This window comes from Megascapheus bottae, chromosome 21, assembly GCF_031878675.1.
Source record: "Megascapheus bottae isolate mThoBot1 chromosome 21, mThoBot2.hap1, whole genome shotgun sequence".
Taxonomy (NCBI): Eukaryota; Metazoa; Chordata; class Mammalia; order Rodentia; family Geomyidae; genus Megascapheus; species Megascapheus bottae.
Genome location: NC_143529.1, coordinates 1,740,285 through 1,748,730, shown reverse-complemented (window position 1 = coordinate 1,748,730; position 8,446 = coordinate 1,740,285). Strand labels below are relative to the sequence as shown.

Genomic DNA, 8,446 nt, shown 5'->3' with positions numbered 1-8,446 from the left:
ACTTCAAATTTCTGGAAATAGAGCTCTTTTTATTACTGATTGTAGGAGAATTTGGAAAATATTTTATAAAAATAACCACAATATAGAAACAATAACTACATTTACTGCATTCATAGGAACAAGAAAATATTTTGTAGTAGGAATATTGAGAACATAAGTTTAAAAGGTCATCTTAAATCATGTACAATCCAACTACTTAATGCCACTTCCATGAACAATGACATAAATCATGAAATGAAAGATGTTATTGAGAATAAAAGAGGACATGTGAAGGATTCTCATTTTTCATATAACTTCACAATTTTTTAAATTATTGGAGGACATGAACAAAAATTATAAAACATTATCTTTGTGGATAAATAACTGTGTCAGCATTTCATGCATTTAACACTATAATCAGCATCTTCTCAATGTTTAAAGTGTCAGAAAGTGCTGAAACCTTTGCATGCATGAACTTTTTTTTTTATTGTCAGGTGCTATCTAGAGGGGTTACAGTTGCATTCATCAGGTAGTAAGTACATTATTTCTTGAGCATTGATATGCCTTCCCATGTTTTCCTCCCAATTTTCTCCCCTAGCCACTCCCAATAATCTTGTTTTACCCTTTTCCGTCCTTATTTCAATTAAGAAAACAAATGTACCAAAGTCAGATACTAAAATAATCGTTAGATGCCACAAAGTAGGTGACAATGCTTTAACCATATGCAAGTTATCAGGACCAAGGGCCTCTTGCATCCTTGTCAAAGGGAATACTAACCTTTTCTCCTTCCATACAACGTGCATTAACTTTTAACTTAACCCAAATAGTATTCCATTGTGCACTCTTATATGGCTGTGGATTACTGACAAATTGTCATTTTCCCCGTTAATACCAATAAGTGTTCAACATGGTTTCACTGAGATTGCAGATCCTAAAACACTAACCACAATATCGCCTATGTTCATAATGTATCCAGGTGCAAAATATAATAGTTTGCAGGGAAGTCACAACACAGAATCTTAAAAAGTAATATATATTTTTATGTTGAATATCTGCCATATTACCTGACAATAAAAATAACTTTTAATTTAAAAATATATTTTGATATCCCACCATTATGAAAATAGTATGATATATAGGAAAATCACAATTGAAACAAAATATGGAGAACATAGGCTGATGAGTTACACCAGTAATCATATATTCTTAGAATGGTAGGAATAACTAAGACCTTCTGTTCTAAGAACAGGATTTATTGATTTACATTGGCCCTTTGGGATATAGTTTAACTAATCTGTTAATTATCTATTGTCCTGGAAATCAGTTGTTCAAATTAAGTCTAGTTTTTTAAATGATTAATTTTTGTAAATTAAACCTGAATTCTTGGTAATTCCATCTACATATTATTTAAACAACAAAAGTAATGCTAAAATGTGGCAGTTCATCAATAAACAAGTAACAAAACAATTTGTATTGATTATATCTTGAAAGAACAACAAAAAAATTCCCATAATTAGCTAATAATTTATTTCTTAAAGATATTCTAAATATTCTTGAGAATGCAAAAAATATTTGTGTGGATAAATTCAAATTATGACAGTTTTACTTACGAAACTTAACTGGCTTATTCATTGATGCCAACTTATATATTTCTCTGTCAGAAAAATTGGCCAAATATATATTCATAAAATGTAGTCCCTTTTCTAGGAGACACCCATCTAACATTGCCAGTGAATGAAAGTATTCTTACTTCTCACAGAGAAGTTGGAGGGGATTTGTTTTATTTTCATTTAGTTCTGTTTCTTCTGAGTCATGAAGCCCTCTGGCCCTTTCTTGATGACTGCCTGAGGTTTACATGTAGCTGCAAATGTCACTGTTTATCATAGACCAGGAGACCAGAAAGCCTGGTTATATTCTGCCTAACAATGCCCAGACTATACGGACTTAAATCCTTCCACTCAGGAGGGTGTTCATGCTATTAGCAAATGAGAACTGCCTTCACCTCTTCCAAAGACCAAGAAAGAATCACTTTTCCCCCTATATCTTACTCAAGTGAGCTGACTTACTCCTATACCTGCTTTCTACCCCAATTATGCTACCACTCAAAGTATAATCTTTTTATATTTTGTACCTTCATGCCCCAAATATTCTTTCTTTCTCCATCCAACACTAACCTTCCTCCTCAATCCTAAATAAGTCCATTCTATATTTCTTGATTATTATGTAAGGCTTTTTTAAAAATTAGAAAATCATTAAGGTGCAACATTTTTCATCTAGAGAAAAATAGAATTAAGTCCCACTCTAAAATGCAGGCAAAATAAAAATGATATTCAGTTATGTTAAAGACATCAAAAGCTCATATAAGGTTTACCGTAATGCTGAATAATATAATAATTTTGAAATACAAAATTGAAGTTAATGTAAAAGTAGCATCAATGGTAATTCAAAGTACCTTACAATGGAAACTCCAAGAAATGAGACAGAATTATTAGCCCAAATTCAAACAAAATATATCCCTAATAACAACAAATGGCTGATTGAAAAGGCTGAGTAAATATTTGCAAAAGATATGAGGGATTTACATATAGAGTGTATTTTTAAACAACCCATGAAAATTATCCATGATATGAATGGACAATTTGCAGAAAATGAAGAATGGGCATGCATTATCCAGAACAAAGGCTGTTTGCCCATGGCAGTATAATCATTTTCTTTGAGCCTGCCAAAGAAACACACGTTTCTACAACAACATGAATTTATATTAAGTTAATCATCAAATAACCTAAAATTTGAGAAGCAAGTATATCCAATAATATCCATTATGAGACAGACAGATCACATCCAAATACATAAAAGGCCAGACACGTATGCTTCTTGTCAACTCTGCAGCCCGCCTGTCTGATTCAGTGTGTGGCAGGCTGGGAATTACTATCATAATGTGAAAAAAACTAAAGCAAAGTGGTAATGATCGAGGAGATGATTCTTCACCACATTGATGATTCTCTCAATGACAATATTGTCAGTTCCTTTGCCAATACAGACAATAATTCCCAGAAATTTTCACAAAACTCCCTGACGCTATATAGGACAATGATGATAAGGAAAAGAAGATTGTAGGCGGAGGAAAATGTGAGCATGACATCTGGTCTACAGACAGAGTTGCAGCTGCCTTGATGATGGTAACAAAAATGTCAAATGGTTGGTTTATGAAATTATGATGGGTCTGACCTAAGTAGCTGAGTAAGCTATCAGTTTTTGCATTTGAGCTATGAACACTACCACTTACTTAAAAGATTTCTTTTACAGTATAAACCAATTAACTGCATGTACTTTTTAAAGTTGTTGTCTCTACCAACTCACGGAGCACTATTTATTACCTCAATAGTGGTAAGATTAATATAAGAAATAATCTAAATTGTGCTTAGGGACAGCATTTACCCAGAGTTTCTCTCTGACATGGTACTATTGCATCCACCTACCTAACCAGTGACTGATTGTCACTCTGGGACCTAACTCTTCATTTCCTTTCTTTATTAATTAGAGCAAGAGAGAAACAGAGACAGACATATAGATTTGCAGAGAAACAGGGACAAACAGAGATAGAGACAAAGAGACAGAGAAAGGGAGACAGAAAATGGAAGAAAAGGGCGAAGGAATGTCTTTAGTGGCTAAGGCCAGGGACAGCTCCCTATTTAGTCTTTTTTCCACAGATTATTTAATACAAATGCTCAATAATTCTTCCTTGATAACCTCTTAGTGTCACCTATATATTTCACAATATTTAAGACAAACTATCATCATGCATGTGGACAGGGCAAGTATTTACACTGTAGAAAAATGAAATAGAAAGTCTACTCTCTGTGCGTTGCTCAATTGGTCTATGGTATTAGTAGTCAAAATCCAGATCTAACACCGAGAAGGCACTCATTGTTTAGTCATTAAAGGATGTCATAATGAAATGTACTTGACAGAGTAAAATTTTAAAATTCTAATTAAACTTTAGAAATTTTTACTCTAGAATCACCCCATCATTTAAACTATCTATATATGCACTCACTCTGCATATGCAAAAATGTTACTACACATTTGACAAAACTGAATGAAAATTTTGTTTAAAATGTTCTCATATATAGTTGTTAAAATGAAACAATTGCCAGGCACCAGTGGCTCTTGTCTATTAAGGCTACTCAAAGACTTAGGTTCAGAAAAAAAATCACAATTCAAAGCCAATCTAGTAGAAAAGTTTATAAAATTTCATCTCCAAAATAACAAAAAGATAGACAAATAAGAAAGCATCATGATCTCATAGCCACATATTAAGGATACCATGCACCTTTTGTTCCTTTGGTCTTGACTTATCTCACTCAACATGATTCACTCTAGATTCATCCACCTCCCTGAGAATGCCATTATTTTATCTTGTATATTGGCTATGTAGAATTCCATTGTATATATGTACCACATTTTTTGTATCCATTCATCTGCAGTAGAGCATCTGGATTGTTTCCATTGCTTGGCTATTGTGAATAGTGCAGAGATGAACATAGCTGAGGTATCCTTAGATACAAACAGTACAAGAGAGATGATGCAATATTTGCATAGCCAATGCTATGGACGTGGTATTGGAAATATAAACACGACTACATAGACATAAAAATTTATGACTCTATAGGCATAATGTTTTATTACATAGATTAATATGTATCTATTACATACAAGCCCTCAGCCTAATTTTAATTATGTTCTAAGATCTAAGTGCCAGTGATTACATATAGAGATTCCCATTTTGAATACTTGTATGTAAAATATGTCATTTGAAATATGATGTAAAAATCAATGTTAATAAATTCTTTAAGTAAACAAGAAAGCATATTGAGTTCTTGATTTCAAACCTGGTAAACAAGAAAAATTTTAAAATCAATTATAATTAAATTGAAAATCATTTGTAAGATTTAATGAGATCATTTATTTTACGTGTTAAGTTTTAAGGAGTTAAGATTTACTCTGTTTCTTGAAAATATGTCAGTTACTGATAACTTCGAAAAGGAAAATGGTAAGCACAGTGCTAAATGCTAAGAGAATAAAAACATTTTAGAGCAATACAGTAAAAAATAAGGATAAGACATCAATGCATTTTAATTGACCAATTCATTTTCCTGCTTTTTAAAAATTTAATCCAACAAGTTATCAAATTTGCATATTTAAATAGCAGAGTAATGCATTTGATTGGAGAATTCAGATCAAAGAAAATACCGTTTATATAGCAGGAAGTGAGACTGTTCCTGTAAGTGGAAAGCCTCAAGATAGCTTTCAACTGGCCCAGTGCTACACATCTATTCCATTTTAATATTCTTGGCAAGTGTAAACATGCTTTGTTCCAGGTTATTCAAGTTGAGCTATAGCACCCTGAAACTTATTTAAGATTATCTTTTCTCTAGACTTATTATATTCAGCTTCTATTAACACTCATATTCTGACATGAAAGAAACAAATATGAGTTATTTCAGTTTTATCAATAATTTGAGAATATTATAGTAGACTGCTAAAAATTATGTTCACTTCACTTAATATGATTTTTGTGAAGTAAGCCAGACCCAAAGAAACATAGGCTTCATGTTTTCCCTTCATTTGTCATAATAAGCATATGTCTAGGTTAGTCCTGGCAGAAGATCACAAAAGCTTAATAGCTATGTGTATATGTGACTATAGCTACATAGCTATACATATAAAATGATGCTAATCAAAATTAACTCCAAGATATGGAAACAAGAGGTTTTTCTTTGTTGTTTTTTTAATGTACTGTGCCAAGTTACTCCTTCTTTCTTTTGCCCACCTCGGATTATCACCTGTTGCCACTGTTTTTTATTCTGGTACTCTATGATTTGTGTGTATGTTTATCTGATTTGGGAAAGGGAAGAAGAATAACAAAATGGTTAGACAAAGAACAAAGGGTGAATCAATGCAACAGTGTTAATCACAACACATTATTTTGAAAATGAACTTTACAACCTGGGATGGGGGGAGAGTGAGGGGGTAAATGAGAGGGGGTAACAACGTCCAACCTGATAACAATAGCTCAATAGCTATGTGCATATGATGATTTAGGATGAAGCTAAGTGAAATGAACTACAGAATGTGGACACAAGAAGTTTTTGTTTGTGGTTGTTGTTTCTAGTGTTCTCTGTGAACCTAATTTTTCCTCTTTGATGGTTTATCCCCTGTTGCTACTGTATCTGACTTTGATACCTGGTGTCTTGTATATATATATATATATTTACTTGATTATTTGAACTAGGAAAGGGAAGGGGAATAGCAAGATGATGAGATGTAGTACAAAGGGTGACCCAATAAAACAGTGATATTCACAAGACAAGACTGGAAATGAACTTTACGACTTGGGAGGGGGGCAGGGAAAGTGAGAAAGAAAAACATGGAAAGGGGTAACAATGTTTGAGAAGTAATGTACATACTGCCTCATGAATATAACTGTAACACCTCGATACGTCACACTGATGATAAATTTTTTAAATATCAAAAAAGAAATGTATCCATTACTTTGTGCATGTAACTCTAACCATTCGGTATATCACCTTGACCATAAAACAAAATTAAAAAATAATGCTTGTAGAAATAGGACTGTGTATTAAGAAATTATAACTCCCTTTTCCATCATCTTTACAATCAAGGCTAAAAGAAAGAAATCGGACTACGTAAATAACTACCTTTTCTACCAAACTTCATACCTATTAATGCTTATCTTAAAGATGAAATAATACATTTTATTAACCTATAAAAATCTACAACTAGAAATTCTTAGTAATTTTTCAACTCATTGATTTTCATAGAAGATGACAAAAACCTTATCTTCAGCATGAATGTAAATGTTTGCATGAGTTTGGATTCTAAATATGCATATTTTTAAATAATCTCTTTTTACCAAACCTTGTTATTATCTGTAAGTACTTGCACAGCATTTCAATCCAACAGGTCAGATGGTATTCAATGTATCTTGACCAGTATCCCTCTTCCATCATTCTTCCCACCTCTTCCAACCCCACTCATCTTCTCAAGTAACCTACTTCCACTTACACATGTGCAAATTATTTGTTCTTAACAGGCATACAAGCACATAAAATTTTACAGATTAATACAATGGGGTGATTTTTAATATTCATATACATTGTATAATGGTTTAATCAGGTTAACTATATCACATTTATAATTTCTTTAACTTAAAATTTACAAATAAAATGTATAATAAACTTCTATAATTGCGTAGAAAATATATATGCAAAAATATATATAAAAATTCTGGAGAGTCTACATTTCTACTTTTGTGTCTTCATAAATATATGTGTATGTGCGTGTGCACATGGGTGACAGAGAGCAAGAAATAGAACAGAAATTCCTACTTTTATCTTATTCAACAATGTTTTTTTTCAGTGCATAACTGTATAACTTTGAGGTGAACTGTTTTAATACTAAATTTCCTCATTAATAAAGCTAATTTCCTACCTAATTAAAATGATTTCATGAGAGTGACATTTTACTTTGTAGTTCAAGTAGATTTATCAACTTCAAATTATCCTTTATCTTTTTTGTACTGATTTCTTGCCAACTCTCTGCTGGACTGCATGTAACTGATAGAACAATGTGGATAAGAAGTCACTGAACAAAGGTAAAACTGTTTGGAAGTTTTGTAAATATTGTTATATTTCAGTCATACAAAAATGGATGGGTATTTTCTACTGTAATTCAAAAGCAGATATCAGTTCTGACTATATTTTGTTCATTTAAATCAAGTTGTCCTTTAATGAATAAAATAGAGTTCTCTCTAGTAGGAAGCAGTCAAGGTAGGTATATAGAATTTGTAAGTAGAGAATTTGCCACAAATTGACTTGGAAATGCTTTGAGATGCTGGAGACATTGAACTGAATGTTCAGCCTCCAGTAATCTATGTTACACTCCTGTGAACTATAAATTTATTTTTGCTGCAAAACTTACCTGACGTGAAACTGCTATATGTAATAGTATATGCAATCTTAGCTTTCCTCTTCTTGCCACAGAATAGTGTATGTTGCGTTTCTGTAATCACTTTGCCATTTATTTATTTATTTATTTATTTATTTTTAATCCCTTCAGTAAGCATTGTGCCTGACACATAGTGAGAAATGAGACTAAATAAATAAGCAACACTTTTTTCTCTGATATCCTTAGAGAAAGATATGCCTCCTTAACACAGGATTACTGATACTTGAAAGACTACAGTTGAAATAATATTTTTAATGAAAATATCCAGACATTGAGAATGAGCCAAAATACTCTTGTCAGTCAGATGAAACTCCTTCTGAACTTCTGTGTGCACTTCATAACAAAACCCAGACTCATGATGTGTATGTAAAACAATACTTTTTTGCCAGTCCTGGAGTATGAACTCAGTGCCTGAGCACGGTTCTTGGGCTTCCTC

The 8,446-nt window shown here is 32.3% G+C and overlaps 1 non-coding gene across 1 annotated transcript; it reads right to left on the bottom strand.

The window, feature by feature from the left end:
- Positions 1-652: 652 nt before the first annotated feature.
- On the bottom strand, positions 653-778 carry LOC150048533 (U6atac minor spliceosomal RNA). Its single transcript, XR_016539198.1, has one exon. It is a non-coding gene; the product is annotated as a U6atac minor spliceosomal RNA (small nuclear RNA).
- Positions 779-8,446: the final 7,668 nt, after the last annotated feature.